This window comes from Colossoma macropomum, unplaced genomic scaffold, assembly GCF_904425465.1.
Source record: "Colossoma macropomum unplaced genomic scaffold, Colossoma_macropomum, whole genome shotgun sequence".
NCBI classification, from domain to species: domain Eukaryota; kingdom Metazoa; phylum Chordata; class Actinopteri; order Characiformes; family Serrasalmidae; genus Colossoma; species Colossoma macropomum.
In genome coordinates this window covers 14,831-35,888 of record NW_023495640.1, presented here as the reverse complement: position 1 = coordinate 35,888, position 21,058 = coordinate 14,831, and positions in this window count along the sequence as shown.

Below are 21,058 nucleotides of genomic sequence, written 5' to 3'. Positions count from 1 at the left end.
TTTAAAGAGATTTCATAACTGGTTACATATGCTTAGAAAAGTTAGAGAAGCTCAATTAGTAACATTTGAAAAGGTGAGCGATTTTAATAATTGTTCTTATTTTATTTTCAGTAATATTTTTTCTTGGGGCATTTTTGTCATATTTCATTGTCAGTACTAAAACATATAGTAAAGTACAGTAAACATAAGCAAAGTGTGATTTTGTCTATACTTTAGTGTTCAAAAAAAAAGAAAGCATGACATTTTATAAAGTTATAGTTCACTCCATATTGTGTTTATGTGCTTATTCTGAATGAATAAAATATTGTGTGGTAAATATTTGGTCTTTTTTTAGTGTAAAGATTATTGTACCATTTAGAACAATTCAGCACCATATGCTAAAGGATTTGAGTGTGTTTTGAATTGAGTTTTATTCTTGAGTTGGGCTGTAAATGCTAGAAAAGTGATCTGCTCACCAACAACATAGTTTCTTAACGTAACCTATAGCACATAATCTATGCTGCAGAAAGTAGCACACTGTGCATTCAAAGCTGGAAATGACTGTCATCAATAAATTACTATAATTATTATTTAGTACTGCAGTAAGCAGTCATTTCTCCATAGCTCTAAATAAAAAGAGATTGAGATTAGCTTCAGTTCTCTCTAAACATCTGATGCAGAAACATAAAATGCTGCAGTTAACAATAAAAAAAAATCTGGAGTTTTCACTGAAACAGAGCCAAATCCTTTAAGCCAAAAGTCAAGCCTCTCCAATACAAGAAGAGGTTAACACAGGAGACATTGCTATTGGACAATTTTTGTCATAAGTTATCTGGTTAACTGACAAACCCTTTTTGGTGGATTGGTTGTGATCTCTTTCACATTGAGGATGTAGATGGTGGAATTTCAGGCATCCTCTTGGGTACATCAGCAGAAGGTCCCTGGTTGGAGACACTGCAGCAGGGGTGGCACCCCACCTCCAAAAGTGGTGGGGCAAAATTTATTGGCCCAACGATTTAATAGAATCTTCCACACTCAACTTCAAGTTCACTTGCATTCAACAGATATTTAGTTGAATGTTGCTTAAAAATATACTGAGCATCTACAAAGCATCTACAGTGGACCATCCAAATAAAGTGTTACCATAATTTCTTATTTTAAAAAAGTAGTTGATGTCTTTTGAGCTAGTTTGAAGAACATTGTTTGGCTCCAATTTCTCCTTGATGCCCCCAGCCAGCACATAGATGTATTACATTCCATCACCAGCACATTTGATTTGGTTTGATTAACCAAACTAGGTACTGTGTGATAACTACAGTTACTGCTGGGCAGAGGTTTGGAAATAGCTAAACAAAGTCACTGAAGTATCTTAAATCACTACCTGCCCCTCTGGCACCTTGACTTTTATAAGTGTTATGCTGTGTTCCTCATGGAAAAAAGAAAACATGGAGATCCACAGAATTTGTACCCTGCTTTTTCTTTTCTAGGTCAGGTATATATTTTTCACTTTCCCTGCCAAATTTAGCATTTTTGACATGTGGAAAAGGTTGCATTATACTTCACATCTGGTACTTCACAACTTAAGCATTAGCAAGAATGCAGAGTTTCCCACGTGTAAATAGACTTCATCTGCTTTTCAAATGTGATTTACAATTGGGAAAAGTGGTATTTTCCAGTTTCTGATGCTACTAGAAAACATGCTCTTAATACTCCTGGTCTCCAATCACAGTGACAACACAGGGCCCACCTATTTACGTACATTTGTGCAAAGCTTCTCCTCCTTTTTGTTTTACATCAAAAATAACATGCACAAAGCACTGACAACAAACAAATCTAAACAAAACACAGGATGTTTTGGGTGTAATTGTTGTAGCTCTGGTGTATGCTGTGTGAGACTGCTTCTACAAACATTTGTGAAAGAATGGGTCGCTCTCAGGAGCTCAGTGAATTCCAGCGTGGTACCATGATAGGATGCCATTCCAGTCGTGAAATTTCCTCGCTACTAAATATTCCACAGTCAACTGTCAGTGGTATTATAACAAAGTGGAAGCGATTGGGAACGACAAAAACTCAGCCACAAAGTGGTAGGCCACGTAAAATGACAGAGCGGGGTCAGCGGATGCTGAGGCACATAGTGCACAGAGGTCGCCAACTTTCTGCAGAGTCAATCGCTACGGACCTCCACACTTCATGTGGCCTTCAGATTAGCTCAAGAACAGCGTAGAGAGCTTCATGGAATGGGTTTCCATGGCCGAGCAGCTGCATCCAAGCCTTACATCACCAAGCGCAATGCAAAGCGTCGAATGCAGTGGTGTAAAGTGCCGCCTCTGGACTGTAGAGCAGCGGAGACGTGTTCTCTGGAGTGACAAATCACGCTTCTCCATCTTGCAATCCGATGGACGAGTCTGGGTTTGGCGGTTACCAGGAGAACAGTACTTGTCTGACTGCATTGTGTGTAAAGTTTGCTGGAGGGGGGATTATGGTGTGGGGTTGTTTTTCAGGAGTTGGGCTCGGCCCCTTAGTTCCAGTGAAAGGAACTCTTAATGCTTCAGCGGACCAAGAGATCGTCCATCCCAACAGTCAATCCTGATATATTAGTATTTGTTCTAATAGATTCAGCTGAAGGTTCTATTACTAATTTATATAATAACGGCAAAAATGGGCAGCCTCAAACACAACCTCTGTGCTCTTGTGTTATATTCCAACATATCATTAATAACAGGCATTAATATGGGACTTATCTCAGGCCAGAACACCTTAGACAATTCTAAAAGATATCCATCCTGGCCTGGTGATTTACCAGAAGGCAGTGATTTAATAGCCTCCAACACCTCTTCAGGAGTAAAGGGAGCATTCAAAATAGCACGGTCTGCTTCCGAAATAGTGGGCAGAGGAATCGCATATAGGTAAGCTGTTGTCACCTCAATTGAGCTTGAGCAATCAGATTTATAAAGCAATTTGTAAAAGTCTTTAAGTGTAATATTGGTCAAATCGTAGGTCATAGACCTGGAGGATGTTTTTATGGCCTTAATACATCTTTCATTTTGCATTGTTTTCAACTGATATGCTAGAAGACGACTTGGTTTGTTTCCAAATTCATAGTACGTTTTTTTAGTAAGAAATATAGATTTTTTTGCCTGATATGTATATTTCACATTAAGCCTTAGTTTTGCGCTTGTTAGTAGGTTCCAGTTGGTTTGCGATGGTTTTTCTAAACAAATGACCTCAGCTTCAAGATCTTTCTTTTTTGTGCCTGTAATTTTGCCTGCAATGATGTGTAAGCAATGAAGTGACCTATTAAAGTAGACTTAAAAGCATCCCATATGGTTGCTGAAGTAGGGGAATGCTAGTTGTCCTGCCAGTAGATATTTTCTCTGATATATGAACAGAACGATTCCATATTCAATAATGAGGAGTTTAGCCTCCAGTAAATTGATCTTGGAACTATCATGTTAGTGTCAATCTCCAGATAGACTGGGCTATGGTCTGACAATGCAATAGGGCCAGTCCTACAACTACCACATGCATAAGGTTGAAAGCTATAAAGAAACAGTCTAATCTGGAATATGAATTATGTGGATAAGAGTGAAAAATGTAGTCCTTATCTGTGGGTGAAATTCTCGCCATACATCCACTAAAGCCGAATCTTGACACAAGAACTTGAGAGCGTGGGAAGATTTGGATTGGCCGTTGGTGCTGAAGAAGATTTATCCTGACTAGCATTCGGTATGCAGTTAAAGTCGTCTGCTAAGCCCGAGAACTTTACAATACTGACTGAATAGCAGAACCACTTGAGACATACATTAGGGACAATCTTTATTTGGAGCTTATATGTTTAAGATAGTAAGGTGCTGACCAAAGATAAAGCCTGTGACCAAAACACAACCCCACTTCCAAAAAAGTTGGGACACTGTGTAAAAAGTACATAAAACAATATGCAATGATAAGGAAATCATGTAAACCCTGCATTTAATTGAAAATAATACCAAGACAACATAACAAATGTTTAGACTGAGGAAGTGTATTGTTTTTTGAAAAATATATGCCCATGTTGATGTTTTCCACTGTGCTGCATCACCTCTTCTTTTAACAACACTCTATTTGGAATTGTTTTCTGTTTTTGCTTGATATACGACTTTAGGTGCTCAACAGTTCGGGATCTCCTTTGTTGTAGTTTTCATTTCATAATGAAGCCATGCTGCTGTAATACATGCGGAATGTGATTTGGCCTTGTCTTGCTAAAAAAAGCAAGACCTTCCCTGAAAAAGACGTTTTCTGAATCGCAGTAAAATGTTGCTCCAAAACCTGCATATATGGTTCAGCAACAATGTTGCCTTCACAGATGTGCAAGTCCCCCATGCCATGTGCACTAATGCACCCCTATACCGTCATGAATACTGGCTTTTGAAGTGTGCACTGATAAAAGGTTTGGTGGTCTTAATCCTAGAGAACGCAGCATCCACGATTTCTAAAAAGAATTTAAAATGTTGATTCGTCAGACCACAGGACACTTTTCTACTTCACCTCAGTCCATCTTAAATGAGCTCAGGCCCAGAGAAGGCAGCAGCGTTTGGATCCTGTTTATTTATGGTTTCTTCTTTGCATGGTAGAATTTTAACTTGCATCTGTGGAAGTGAGGAAGTGAGTGAGTGGTTTTCAGAAGTGTTTCTGAGCCCATGCAGTGATTCCTGTCAGTTTTCAATGCACCTGAGGGATCACGGCCAGCCAATAACGGTTTTTGGTCTTGTACTTTGTACACCGAGATTTTTCTGGATTCTCTGAATCTCTAATGACACTATGTTCCATAGATGACAAAATCTCCAAATTCTTTGCTATTGTACATTGATAAATGCTATTCTTGAGTTGTTGGCCACGTAGTCTTTCACAGAGTGGTGAGTATCTTTACTCCCCACCTCTCAGATGCTCTTTTTATATCCATTCATGTAACTGACCTGTTGCAAATTAACCTAATTAGTTGTGAGACGTTCCACCAGGTGTTTTTAAGCATTACACAATATTTACCAGTCTTTTATTGCCCCTGTCCCAACTTTTTTGAAATGTGTTGCTTGCATTTCTCAGTTTCAACATTTTGTGTTATGTCTTTGTACTATTTTCAATTAAATATAGGGTTTAAATGATTTACACATCATTGTGTTGTGCTTTTATTTGTATTTCGCACAGCGTCCCAACTTTTTTGGAAATGGAGTTGTATATCTACCTTCTGAGTCATACTTTTCAATAATAAAGGGGGATATTTTTATTTGCTAGGAAAGCAGTACCCCTGCTATTGGACTATTGAACATCACAAAACTTCAAGAAATTTCCAAGACAAATAATAAATACAACAAATCATACCAGCGTACTTTGATGTGAAAATGCATACAGGTGGGCAGGTCTGTAGTTAAAGGTTGTAAGTTGCATGCAACATAATTTCTTTTCACTTGACAGTTCAAGATCACGTTCAAGATCAGCAATTCAAAAACAAAGTTGAATGCAACACATTTGCTCCATTAGTTAAATGCTCTTTTTTAAATCTATGTATCCATCTTTGTTTAGGGATCTGGGGTTGTTTCCTCTACATTATATAATCAAGTGAAATCAAATATTTGAAGCGATGTTGTTTGACATGATTATGTGGTGCGTTATCATGTCAAATCAGATGTACTGCTGACGGAAATTAACAAAGGCATGTGATGGCTGGAATGCAGAGAGAAGTAAGGAACAGTCTTGAAAACAATTCTTGCTGCTTTTTACTGTTTTTATGTTTGTGTATTTATTACAGTGTAATAAAGTGTTGTACAGCGAAAGCACATTGACTGCTGAAATAAACAGCTTAAACCAATTTTCATAAGACTTTTGTGTACAGCTGTAGGTGACTGGGAAATGAACCCCTTACCAAGCCAAAATTTTATTAGACACTTGTATAACCTAAGAAAAGCTCCATTAGTGTACACTGAAGTCCCTGTAGTCATTGAATAATAAGTATTAGTATATAATAAGCTTCGAATGTTGAGAGGTTGAGCAAAAACCTCTTTTATAATTTAACACACAAACTCCATTTTACATTTATTTCACATCCATTTAACCACAGCAACTACAATGTAGGATGTTGTCTTTATGGGTCAGTGACATCATAATAGGTGACATTCTCACCTGATGGACCAATATTAAAACCATATGATGTCATAATGGCCATGATACAGATACAGGCACTGTGACTTCAAATCATTCTGTGTTGAGGCACCAGAGAAGACCAGCAGCACAATGAGCTGCCTCTGGTTTTGGTGTTGTGGAGGCCGACAGTACGACTCTGACACAGAGAATAAGGCAAATGAAGAACAAGTGAAGAAAGATGGAGGCAAAATCAAGAGGAAGAAAAAGTGGAGAACAAGAAAAATAAAGGGACAACAGAAAAAAGAAAAGACAAAGGATGTAGAAAGAGCAGAAAAAACCAAGCAAGACAACAGCCAGCAGTGGGAGAGAAGAGAGAGATGTTCCATACATCCCAGCAGGTCTTGTGTCTGGCAGCTTGGAGACTATTCCTTCTGTGATATTGGAGAACATGAGAGCTCCTCTACATGAGGACTTTAAAGCCAGTGAAGACATTCCTGAATCCAGCAGTGATCTAATGGAAAATTCACTGGATCAGACTGAGGCTGAAGCCAAGGACGAAGCCAGTAAACTGCTATGTGCACTGACCTGGATGAGAAAGATGCAGATAACAACCAACTTCTGGGTAAGAAATGGACGTTAATATTTGCCAAAATGAAAAACAGGACTAAAAACAGGACTAAAAAATACTGATAATAATGCTAAGATGAATTAGTCCAGCTCTGACCACCAAACGTCCACATAAACATTCAATTATCAATATCACTAAAGTTTCACAACTACTATCAATATATTTCATAAAGCAACTCTTGAAAATGGAAAACATTAATCAAGTGTTATTAAAAACTATAGTAGAAAAAAATGGAAAATCAGATGATGAGCACTAAGGCAGAAATCATTGAAGAACTGATGGAAACTTTACTGCAGGATGTGGTAGTAAAAAGCACAGCTCTGAGTGAGTAAAGAAAATGAATAACTGATACAATAATAATGACAAAGCTGGAGAACTGACGGTATCTACTCCTGTGAAAACAGAGAGTGAGAAGCTGAAGATGGTGGCTGCTGAAGCCGAGGCCGAGGCCATCCAGGAGCTAATGGACATTTATCTGGATGAAACAGAGGAAACAATGGAGAAACATCTTGGTAAGTTCAGGAACTGAACAGATGGAATGATGATAACACAGCTGGAAACTGCTGATACCCAGATCATGTAAAATCAGGTGGTTGTGATAGTATTTGAGGGGGATGCTAGGCTGCTGCTACTAGGACTTGACAAGTGGTTGCTATGGTTTCACAAGTAGTTGCTAGGGTGCTGCTAAGCGGCTGCTATGATATCCCAGGTGGTTGCTAAGGTGTTTCTAGGAGGTTGCTATGGTATCACACGTGGTAGCTAAACTGTTTCTCGATGGGTGCTATGGTATCCGAGATGGTTGCTAGGGTGTTGCTAAGAGGTTGCTCTGGTATCCAAGGTGGTTGGCAAAGTTTTGCTAGGTGGTTGCTATGGAATCAAATGTGGCTGATAAGGTGTTACTAAGAGAACTTAACTAGAGTAGTGCATTTCCTGAAGAAAATGCAGAGTCAATGCCCAGGTGGTTGCTATGGTGTCCCAGGTGGTTTCTAAGAAGGTTGCTAAGGTGTTGTAAGGTGGTTGCTATATTGTCCTAGGTGATTGCTAGGGTGTTGCTAGGGGGATTTGCTAGGTGGTTGCTATGGTATCACAGGTATTTGCTAAGATGTTGATAGGTAGTTGCTTTGGGGTCCGAGGTGGTGGCTAGGGTGTTGGTAGATGGCTGGCATGGTATCAGGTGGTTGCTGGGATGTTGCTTAGCGGCTGGTATGATATCCCAGGCGGTGGTCCTACGAGGTTGGTATCACATGTGTTTCCTAAGCTGTTGCAAGGTGATTGCTATGGTATGCCAGCTGGTGGCTAATGCGTTGCAAGGTGTTTGGTATGGTATCCCAGGTGGCTGCTAGGCAGCTCGAATGGTATCAGAAGTACTTGCTAATGTGTTGCTAGATGGTTGGTACAGTATCCCAGGTGGTTGCTAGGGTGTTGCTAGGAGGTTACTATGGTACCCAAGGTGGTTGCTATGGTATGCAAGATGGTTGGTATGGTGTTGCAAAGCGTTTGGTTTGGTGTCCCAGGTGGTTGCCAAACAGTTGCTATGGTATCCCAGGTGGTTGCTATGGTGTTGCTAGGTGGTTGCCATGGTGTCTGAGGTGCTTAGTAAGGTGTTGTTAGGTGGTTGCTATAGTATCCCAGGTGGTTGCTTGGTTATCATGAATATGACACAGCTGGTAAACTGATGGCATTAATTAATGTGAAAACAGAGAATGAGAAGCTGAAGATGATGACTGCTGAAGCAGAGGCTGAAGCAATTGAGCAGCTCACGATAATACAGCAGAAGAACTGCTGATATTCAATTAATATAAGATCAGAAATTTAACTGAATAAGAAAATTAATAAGCAGAGGTCATTAAACAGCTAATGCACACTGACCTTCAGGAGACAGAGACCGAAAATCTGGGTGAGAAACAAATACCAATATAACAATCACAGAGATATCACTTTAAAAACATTAATTCATAATGATACACTGCAAGATATCTGTTCATTTGTCTAAAATAAAGCTGTTGTTGAATTCTATAATTGTTGATATTTATTAATGTTAAAGCAGGAGATGAGATGTTTGAGGTGACACTCACTGAAGCTGAGGTTGAAGGCGTTAAAGAGCTTATGCTCCTTTTCATCGACAAGACCGAGGCCGAATTGCTGGGTGAGAAATAGAAATTAATAATACATAATAAATCCAAAATGACACAGATCTTAAAAAAATATTAATTAATAAAAAGTATACTGAATAATAAATACTTAATAAAACTATTCACATGATGTTCAAAAGACTTCTAGCATAGAAAGGCACCTGGTCAATCACAGATTCCTTCACTTTACCATTACTATAATACTATGGAGACGTAATACTAGCTTATGGGGATGTTTAATCAAGAATTTATAGAAAATTCTGTTCCTGTATCTTTGAATCAGGGTGTGAAGTGATGAGTGCTGCAGATACTGAGGCTAAAGCCTCTACACACAGCATGCAGACTCATCTGGATGAAACTGACACAGCTAATGACCAACCTCTGGGTGAGTAGTGCAAATGAACACTAGATATCATGAAGAAAATAACAGTGAACAGAAAATAACTGGTCTCAAAACAGGATTTTATAACAATATCAGAATCCCCTCTTCCAATGACCATCTTCAGCCTTCACCAACTAATACTACATAATATTGCATACATAATACCAAATATCTAACTTACATCAGAACTTAATGAATGATTCTGTTTCCTGCATGAAAAGATGTGGAAAAGTCTGATGACGAAGCAGATTGGAACACCATTAAAAGTCTGATGTCAGATCTGCTGAATGATGTTGAGAAAACAGTTGACCAGAGTCTCAGTGAGTAAAAGAAAAACATATATTGAGAACATAAGAAGCTGTACAACTGCTAATTCTTTCAACATTTGAAGCAGGAAATAAGACGCACAAGGTCACTGAAATTGTGGCTGATAACCTAAACAAACTGATGGACGTTCAGCTGGACGACACAGAGACTACTTTCAACCAAGCCCTTGGTAAGTAATAGAAACCATAATTTATTAAGAATGAAGCAGTTAAACTCTGGCTAAGAAACCAAAGGCCATCTTCAAATGTCACATGAAGATTTAAAAACTGAAATAATCAAATTGTTTTTTATTTCAAAATCTGATTTATTGCAGAAAAAGAGGTGGAAATGACAGTTAATCCTGGACCCATTAAAAGTTGGGCTGATTTTATGGATGAGACTGAAGGAACCATCAACCAGACCAGTGAGTAAAATGTACAGATGGCACTGATCTGATTCTGAGTATCTGTATTTGTAATTAAACAAACATTTTAACAACTTTGATAATTTAAATATTAGTTTAAATTCTTTGTTCCAGATTAGACTATTGGAGATGATCTTTTTTGCTGATTTCTCTGTTTTTCTCTACTAGCTGAAATCGAAACATTCCTATGAATGAGACCAAAACAGATCAACAAAAGAGAAACACCAGGAGAGGAACACGTGGCAAGGGTCGAAAAATAAATTATAAAAAAGACCAAGAAGAGAGGAAGAGTGAAGTAGATGAAGAGGAGAACGGCACAAGAACATCAGCAGACAGAGACATCCGAGTGGGAACTGTAGGCCAGTGGTGACATCAACTAGGATATGGAAAGAGAAGAACACAATCAGAGAACTCAGGAGCCTGTAAAAGAGCACCGGAAACTGATCTTCATCAGCAGAGGAGGGCACAGAGAAAGGAGGATAGGAGAGAAACGTATCATTGGAAAAGAGAACATCTGCAGAAGAGTCTACAAGCCCCTCCTGAGGAAAAGAGTGCTCCACAGAAAGACAGCAGAAAGACTGAGGAATATCTGAGAGTGAATGCAGCTGATATCAGGCAGAAGATCCATCTTAGACCAGCAGACAAGCAGAGAGACAAAGGAACCCATTCAGTCAGACGCAGAATGGATGAGTATGGCTGGAGAGGCGCTGCCCAGTGCTGGCAGAGAGAGTCCAGATTCCAGAGGAGGGACGCTCCACAAACTCCTACACATAATGGAGGACGTGTGAGTGAAAGAGGACTGAGAGGATATCCCACTGAACGGACCGTGAGAACACCGCACTGGTGGCAGCATGATGACCGCTCTGTAGAACCTGATGAAAGACTGGAGAGAGACACCAGAATAAGAAATGGAGAAATGGAAACAGGCAGTGGAAGAGTGGGAGAAGAACCGATGCTTCATGCTGACCAGTGAAAAAACCTTATAGCAGCCTGAGAAACATCAGAGCTGATACAGACAACTAACTCCACTTTTATGCTACAGCCAATCAAATACATCCCTTGAGCAGCTATCCCACCATAGAGAAATAAGCAGAACAACACTTTTAAACCTCTAAAACAAATAAAAGACTTACAGCAACACTGTTGGAGCTTCTTTTATTAGTCAAGATTTTGCTTTTCGATTTACAATACTGGTCCACAAATAAGCATGTATTAATACTTAACTAATGCTTTTATCACAGTAAATTAATTCATGGACTAATACTTAATACATCAGGAAATAATGAAGTGTATATGTCAATAAAGAACTAAATCAAATATGAATAACCATTAATAAAAGTAGTCATTAATTATTAACATAATCCTAACTCAGTCTGTTAATGAATACCATGACTTAATATATTAATTAGAACCCTTTCTATAATGCATAATGTCTGATGGAGATGATGTCGCTTAACCACATTATAGGCTAATCTGCAGGAAACTCAATGACATCACTGTGTGAACATTTCATAATTAATGAATTATCAGAAATTTCATTACAATTACATTACAAGGGCTGGACTCAGTTTCACGCACTCACAATGTAATGCTGAATCCAGGAGGATCCACAATTGTGCTGGACAAACATAGACTAAGATTAGTCCAAATGTTTTACATTGCTAAAGCTACATAGCCCACAGAGTATTTATGTTCAGGCATAATATCAGTCGTACACAGAGGGCGATCACTCGACGCATGCGCTCTGCAGCACCACGTTTCTGCTGGATATGAGTAGCATTTGTGCGTTAATTCGTAAAGCATTCTGACCTTATTTACCATTGATTAATGAGATTTTAGCCTTTGGGAAAATTTTAGTTCAGTATTAGAAGCAATAACTGAAAAGGACATAACAAAAGAATGACAGTAAATAAGGTTGGATAGTATTGAATTAGCACAGACGCTAGTCTTTGCGGTTGCATCCTGTCCACATTTAAGTAATGATATGTTAAAGTATTACCCACCACATGTTAACATATATTTTACATCATGACTTTACTTGGTGGGGCACATCATCATTACTTAACGCTGAACATAGAACAAACAGACTATATATAAATATCTTAACCAATGATATTAACTGATAGAATATAATTAAGTATGATTTCAAATTGCTGCGTTATATTAAACTATTATTTTGTTTGATATTTAACCTAAGGATACATACTTTTTGCAGTGGGGTTAGAAAGCAATTTGTTTATCATGCAACGTATTGGTTAACTTTAGCAGATTACATTACTGGTAAGCTATTGGATATGATAATACAAATCTCAACCAATTAACATATCATTCATATATATAATTTACACAACACATACAAAATTACATATTCTTTAATATTCTGAGCATGCTTAGTACCATTCTTGACATTGGTTATATGCCTATATTGTGGATGATGCATAAATATGTTAAGCCATAAATTAGCAAATTTATCATTACATACCCACTTTTTTCCTGTCGCATCATTATTGATGAAATAAACAGCACCTCATGTGATCTTTTCAATCTGAGCTCAGCCCCAAAATAATAAAAAAAATTGTAATGTTGCATTTTGGTAAACATGTTTAACCTGCTGGATGTAAGACACTGATTTTCAGTATTAGTTATGAGCCTATAATTTGTGTTAACCTACATCATCTCCGAACCGACATTATGCATTATAGAAAGAGGTTAAAATAATATATCTATATAGGTCATGGTATTAATTAATAGAAGGAGTTAGAAATATGCTAACACTAAATAATTACCTTTATTATGGACTATTTTTATCTGACGCAGTTCTTCATTAATGTATACATTTCATTTCATTCATAATTCATCACATTCCTGATGTGTTAAATATGAGTCCATGCATTAATTCACTGTGATGAAAGCGTTAGTTAAGTATTAATACATGCTTATTTGTGGACCAGTATTGTAAAGTGTTACCTCTTTGTATTAATTTGAGAATTTGTCACATCACTCGCTTTGTCTGCTGTATCATCTAATACAGAAATCAATTTAGATTTTGACAGTGAAATAAACAGGAATATGCAGATATAAGGTTCTTACCTCCTTTCTGTTTAGTAGTCAAAACTTGTGTGTTACATCACTGTGCTGGTCTGCAGAATCATGTAGCTGTGTTCCAGTTTTCAACCACATCAGCAGTGATAAAGCTTGCAGGTCCTGACAGTTTTCAGCAGAGGGAGACAGAGATCCTGCACATCCAGAGTAAACCAGTGACAAAAGTTGAAATCTTACCTTTTCCTCTTATAAGCATGAGTATGACATGAAAGAAACAGATGTTAGATGTAAAACAGCTGTAAACTGATGATATCAAATACATCATTGGTCACAGAAATCACCTCTCTTGAAGCAGCCTGCATATATTATCTATACAGAACAGATAAAGGGATTCTTTTCAAACCTTTCTTCTACTTGTAACACCAAAACAGACTCAGTATGACAATGAGCAAAAGGGTCAAACTCAGTCCCACCACTACTCCTGTTAATGACTAGATCTAGAACCTGAGACTGAGGATCCAGAACCTGAGATTGAGGAAAGAAAGGGATGTAAATTTGTATATTAACACTATATTACTTTGGTTTACTCTGAGGTCACAAAGCAGTCAAATAGCATGAAATATGGGTAACAGTGAGTCTTGTTCCTTTTGCCTCTAATGGCAGAAAAAAGAGAGACAAATGAGACGCTCACCTGATACAGTCAGTCGAACAGCTTCAATGGTCTCTGAGTAGCGCGGCTCTGTTGACTGTGTTCCTTTACAGCTATAATCACCTTCATCAGACTGATCAACATTAGAGATTTCATATTTCTTCCTCCTTTCAGCTTCACTGAGACGTTTATTATTCTTAAACCACTCGTAACTCCAGACATCTCCACCTTCTATGTCACATGTGAGAGTGACTCTCTCTCTGATGAACACATGCTCAGCTGGCAGCACTTTCACTTTAGCCTTTGGTCTCTCTGTTCACAGATGATAAATACTTTTGAAACTGAAATATTCTCTCTCATTATGGAATAATGTTGAGTAAAGTGATACTTTGTCTTTTTACAGTCAAACAAATTCAAGTCTTTAATGGAAACTTCTCTGAGGCTCCACCCTCACTGCTGGTTTGGGTTTTTCTGTTGATGTGAAATGATGAAGTTACCTCGGGTCCTTTTAGCTTTACAACAAAAGCACATGCTTAAAGGAACCAGTGAAGCAGAAATAAGCACAAACAAATTGAATTGAAACAAATTCAATGCTGATGTTGGCAATGACTGGGAGATCTGGAGAGGTGTGATTGGTAAGGACGGCCTGCCTGATCTAAACTCGAATGGTGAATTGTTATTGGACTTTTGTGCTAGGCATGGATTGTCCATAATGAACACCAAGTTCGAACACAAGGATATTTTCATATGTGTACATGGTACCAGAGCTCCTTGGGTCAAAGGTCAATGATCAACTTTGTTGTCGTTTCATCTGACTTAGGACCATATGTTCTGGACACTCGGGTGAAGAGAGGTGCTGAGCTGTCAACCGATTACCATCTCGTGGTGAGTAGGATTAGATGGCAGGGAAGACTGATGGTCAGACCTGGTAGGCTCAAGCGAATAGTGAGGGTGTGCTGGGAACAACTGTCAGAGCCCCCTGTTAGGAATAATTTTAACTCCCACCTCCGGGAGAGCTTTTCTCATGTCCCGGATGAGGTAGGGGACATGGAGTCTGAATGGACCCTGTTCAATACTTCCATTGTGGAAGCTGCCGGGCATAGCTGTGGCTAAAAGCTTGTTGGTGCCTGTCAGGGCGGTAACCCAAGAACCCCCTGGTGGACACTGGTGGTTAAGGAGGCCATCAAGCTGAAGAAAGAGGCCTTTAGGGCCTGGAGGAATCCCGACTCAGCAGCTAGGTACCGACAGGCAAAAAGGTGGCAATGGCAGTTTGGTGAGGCCATGGAAAAAGACTTTCAGTCAGCCTCAAGGAGGTTCTGGACAACTGTCTGGTGACTCAGAAGTGGTTGGGGTGGCTTCGCCCAAGCTGTATTCGGGAGGGGTTGAGAAACTCTGATGGTCGGTGGAAGGAGCACTTTGAGGAACTCCTTAATCCGAGAGACATGCCTCCCTCACAGGAGTCAGCGCCTGAGGCTTCATCAGGCTCCATTTCCCTGGTGGAGGTCACTGAGGTAGTTAGCAAGCTCTTCAGTGGCAAGGCACCGGGGGTGGATGAGATTCATCAGGAAATGCTTAAGGCTCTGGATATTGTGGGGCTGTCATGGCTGATACGCCTCTGCAATACTGCATGGACCTCGGGAACAGTGCCCTTGGACTGGCAGACCGGGGTGGTGGTCCCTATTTTTAAGAAAGGGGACCGGAGGGTGTGTGCCAACTACTGGGGTATCACACTGCTCAGCTTCCCTGGGAAAGTCTATGCCAAGGTGCTGGAAAGGAGATTCCGCCCGATAGTTGAACCTCAGATTGAGGAGGAACAATGCAGATTCTGTACCGGCCGTGGAACAATAGATCAGCTTTTCACCCTCTCACAGACTGTTGAAGGGGCATGGGAGTTTGCCAATCCAGTCTACATGTGTTTTGTCGACTTGGAGAAGGCTTACGACCGTGTTCCCTGAGATATCTTGTGGGAGGTCCTCCAGGAGTATGGGGTGCCAGGGCTACTACTCCGGGCCATTCAATCTCTGTACTTCCGGAGTGAGAGCCGCGTTCATATACTCGGCATTTAGTCAGGCTCTTTCAGTGTTAGCGTTGGACTCCGCCAAGGCTGTGCCTTGTCTCCACTCTTGTTTGTAATATTCATGGAGTGTCAAGGTGTAGAAAATAAGTTTAACATATTGTAAAAAAAAAAAAGTGCAAAACTTTTTTTTGTTTTATTTTTATTCATTTACTTTTTGACCAGGGGTGCCCAAACAATTTACATCTGATTGTATGAGCTCCCTGAACTCTGATTCTATCACTTTGTATTTGGATGTCTCCCCCTATCAGATGATGCTATCAAGTTAGGAAGGTGAGGGCTAGCCTCCTCCCTTCCTCCTGAATTCAGCCACCACATTGTTCCAGCTGCTGCTCACACAGCTACAAAGGAAAGCTAAACACACCTGGAGGAGATTGTCTTGTTAATATGAATTATGGCTGTATTTGGTATTTAAACACTTACAAATATATTTGACTTCAATGAAAAAGTAAATATATAAAAAATGTGCCTTTAACAGCAACGAGTTCATGTTAGAAATAACATAAGGATAATGACACACATTCACCTGATACAGTCAGTGTAACAGCCACTATCTACCATAGTGACAATTCTCAAAACTCAGGTATACAACATATGAATTACTACTTATATAAACTACATGTCATTGTATCTATTAAATGTAGGTGTGTAAACAAATAATAACAAAAACAAAATAATCTAGTAAATGTAGATGTTTCACCTTACATTTGGACACAGTGGATGAGGACAGTCAGTGCTAAAGCAGAGAAATAGAGGACATAAAGTATTAATGTGAAATAGCAGTTTCTATCACAGAGTTGGAGAATCAGCCACATGTTGCAGTTTCTGTCATTCTAATGACTTTAAACTTTATTTATTTACAAACTGAGTGACATGATTGTAATAGATCACTGACAGGCCTAACATTACTACAACTGCTCTGTTCACCACCACCACTGCTGCAAATGCACTGTTCACTACTATTGCTGTTACAAGTGCACTATTATCTATTCAGAAGCCATCCATTCTAAACAGAGGTTTGCTGGCCAAATTAAAGCTTTTTCTGTGCAAAATGGTTAAACCTCCACAAAACACTGAAAACACAACACAAAAGCACACTTTTCCCTCAAACACTACAGCTGACAACCAGAAGAGTAAATTCCTTCAATAACTCATGAAACAATCACCAAATAAACACAAGGAAAGGTTTCTGTTTCACAGATTTCAGCCTTCATTAGTGCTATTCATAGGTGTGTCTAGCCCATCTCATCATCATCATCATCATCATTAACCGCTTAGTCCAGATAGGGTCACGGTAGCAGTTAGGAGAGCAGAGAATTCCAGACAACCCTGTCCCCCGGAACTTCCTCCAGCTCATTCCCGGGGACCCCAAGCCGCTCCCAGGCCAACTTGGAGATATAATCCCTCCAGTGGGTCTTAGGACGACCCCAGGGTCTTGTCCCAGTAGGCCATGCCTGGTACACCCCCAATGGGAGGCGTCCATGGGGCATCTGGATCAGATGCCCAAACTACCTCAACTGGCTCCTCTCAAAGCGGAGGAGTAGCGGCTCTACTCTGAGCTCGTCCCTCGAGCTCCTCACCCTATCAAGTAGAGTGTATCACGCCACCCTGCGAAGAAAGCTAATTTCCACCGCGATCTCATTCTTTCGGTCATTACCCACAGCTCATGACCATAGGTGAGGGTCGGGATGTAGATCGACCGGTAAACAGAGAGCTTCGCCTTATGGCTTGCTCCCTCTTCACCACTACAGTCCGGTACAGTGACCGTATTACTGCTGCCGCCTGTCCCAGCCTCATCTCTCACGATCCCTCTTCCCAACACTCGTGAACAAGAGATACTTAAACTCCTACATCTGGGGAAAGTCCTTTCCCCTTACCTGGAGTGGGCATGCCATCCTTTTCCAGGCTAGGACCATCCGCATACCAACCGCTTCACACTCAGCTGCGAATCGCTCCAGTGAGCGCTGGAGGCATCCATGCGATCCAGCCAAAAGGACAACATCATCTGCAAATAGCAGAGATGCCACCCTCCGGCCTCCACACATAATGACCTCCTGACCTCGGCTAAACCTTTATACCCTGTACATGAATATCACGAACAGGAGTGGAGTCAAGGCACAACCCTGGCAAAGTCCAATGCTAACACTGAAAGAGTCTGACTTAATGCCAAGTAAACAAACACAGCTCTCACTCCAGGAGTACAGAGATTGAATGGCCTGAAGTAGTAGCCCCAGCACCCCATACTCTAGCCCATTGTTACCCCCCCGTGATATGTCCTGTGTTTGGTTCTCTCTTTCTCTTTCTGTGTGTGGTTAAGTGTGTCCAGGTTGGTGTTGATGCAAGACTGGCTTCCTGCCTTTACCGGCACATGACTGGCACATGTACATGGTCTTTCTTCACACAAAACATGTTATATGTAACATACTAAATTGCAGTGTGAAAACGTCATAAATGTTTGAGTGATTCCTTAGCATGTAACATGTTTCTAGATAAACATCTACTGAAGAGCAGAAGTGTGACTTACCCTTGATCCCCTGGGTGAAACATACTTTAAGGTGTCCCCAACGCACTGTTGAAGGACCTTAGATGCTACTTTGAAGTGCATGACCTGACATATATATATATATATATATATATATATATATATATATAGAGAGAGAGAGAGAGAGAGAGAGAGAGAGAGAGAAGGAGAGAGAAGTCTTTGGCAAATCCTGCTAAAATCTCATGTAGAAAGTTAATGTGAAGTACCAGCAGTGATGCTGCCCCACCCCTTTCCAAAAATACACGCAGTCCGCTGCAGCTTTCGTCTACTTTCTGTTCATTTTTTTTCTATAGTGTACATATTCTTTTTGAACATTAAAGGTTTAATGACAATTATAAAACAAATGTTTTCTTTAACCTGCTGGCAATTGACCACTTTTTATTTAGTTTGAGGTAAGTTTGACTTAAAGTGACATTACAAACAAAAGTCCAGTGATTTTTAGAAATACCTGAACACACAGTCCAACTATGGCTGAATGTATCATTGTGGTTTAAAGTAAACCAAGATATAAACCAAAAGGGCCATTTTCTCTCTGTTAGCTCTTCCCATTGACTGTACTTTCCTTCTTTGGGGATCTCAGATTAAAACAGCATGTGACCAATTACACCTTTGAAGTTTGACTTCATCAACCATACATGACATAAAATATATCCAAAAGGATATAAACATGCCTGATCTATTCACTGTATTCACTTTGACATGAGGAGCTGCATGACTGTGTAGCTTTTAGTGTTGTCTCTGAAAGCACAGCTCATATAATGTGTGTAGACTTCAACAGTTGAGCAGGCCTGCTGCTGCTGGATGAAGGCCACGGCCAATGGGAGTCACTACTGCACATTGCACAGACACTACTGTGTGTTATTTGTGCATGTCCACCTTTAACTACTTATGTGAGTATTTCATACTTTCTGTTTAAAAGAGAACACCTGCATCACTTCAGTTCACAACTCTGTATGACAACACCCAAGAAGCACTGCTAATATTCAACAATATCACCAAAATAAAAGTATTTAAAAATATTGAATATTGATCTGAGTCTGTAATGTGTGTGGCTTTAGGGGTGATAATGCTTAAGGCTAAGTTGGCTGTGGGGAAGTCAGCTTTTATAGCATCCCGGCTATCCAGCGTTGTGAGGGGAAAGAGGCTGATGAGTTGAGCCAGCAAAGGAGAAATCTTTGGATAATCAGAATAAACAGGAAAAACTTTCCTCTGTCTCCCTACACCAGAGCTCTCATCATTCTGTCACAGATAGACAGTTAAGTAAACGATGAATTATGTATTTCTGTAGATTAATTTTGAGTGTTGAGAATTTTGAGAAGTGTAAATGATTGAGAGCTGACAGTGATTGATGATTGAGTTTTGCAGTCTATGTCTATATATGTCTAGTTTATGTCTAGATCTCTTATGCTATAGTTAGACAACAAATTTAGTTAATGCCAGAAAGTTAGCAGGAAAGCTAAGATGAAGTTAACAGTGACCCTGCAGTTCGAGATGGTTCAGTTCCCAAATGAGACAGTGAGACAGTTGGTCAGGGCGCTCTCTATTGCCCCCTCGTAGAGTACAGTGAGGATGAAAGTGGGGAGGTTTATTTTCTTCGTCCTCTGCAGGAGGCAAAGTTGCTGCTGGGCTTTCTTGGCTAGACAGGAAGTGAGGTCATTGGTGATATCATGCAAAAATGCAAGTGCCAGACCTGAACACTGCACTAACATGAAAACAGGATGTAGCCTGAAAAAAAAGAGAAGATGAAGCAAGTGTGACTTGTGTGACTTTATAATAAATGCAGCTGCTGAGAGAGTTTTATTTCACACCGAGTGGTAAAGATGGCATTGCACAAAACACAGACTACACTCACATATGAACATATAAAAGGAAACAGCCGTTTTTAATTTTAGCTCCACTGTGAGTTTGGCTGCAGTGACTCACTCATATCTTAACCAGCAGTAAAAAGACACCATCCTACAATCATCTATAATTAATTAATAAATCAGGTGAAAAAATATTAATCAAGTGAAAACAAATGGACAGAATTCTGTTACACAATAATGTTTATAATATAGCTCCTAATGTTTAAAAATAAGGTAACACATTATCTACAGGGAACAAACATAAACATGGCATTTGTCCTCAAATTTTAGTGGACAATTTCTGTTATTTGCTGAATTTAACAGATTGGAAAACATTAAACATAACATATAGAATGTGCCATAACTTTTGCACAGGCTGCATTTTGTTTCTGTTCTTCAACATGTTAAATTTAGCAAGTAATCAGTAATTGTGCATTAAAACATGCAGAAGTATATTCTCTGTAGGGGATGTGTTATTTTCCTTTTAAGCTGATGTTTGAGTTACAGATAACTTTGTATCAAACTGAATATTAATCATTTTAAAGTGTCACCTAATTTGCTGTTACAGATGCAAAATCTTTTCTTTCCATGTATCCTCCGTGAAGTCCAAGCTCAGGACCTTTTCCCAGATCAGCCTCAGATTCTCATATTTACCATACAGATCATCTGCCAGTATTTTATAGAGTCTTGCAGCTGAACGTTCAGACCTCTGCAAACTAAGGAAACTTGCCAGTTTATTCTCTTTCTCTGTTAGCATGACTCCAAGACTCTTTACAAAGCTTCTCATCTGTAAATATCTCCAAAAGGCTCCCTTGTCTGTTAAATACAAGCACTGTTCAAGTTCTTGAAAGAACTGAAATGTATCATCTCTATACAGGTCACTGACTCTGTTAATATTCCTTTCCAGCCATGATTCCCACAGATTCTTTTTTCCCATTTTTG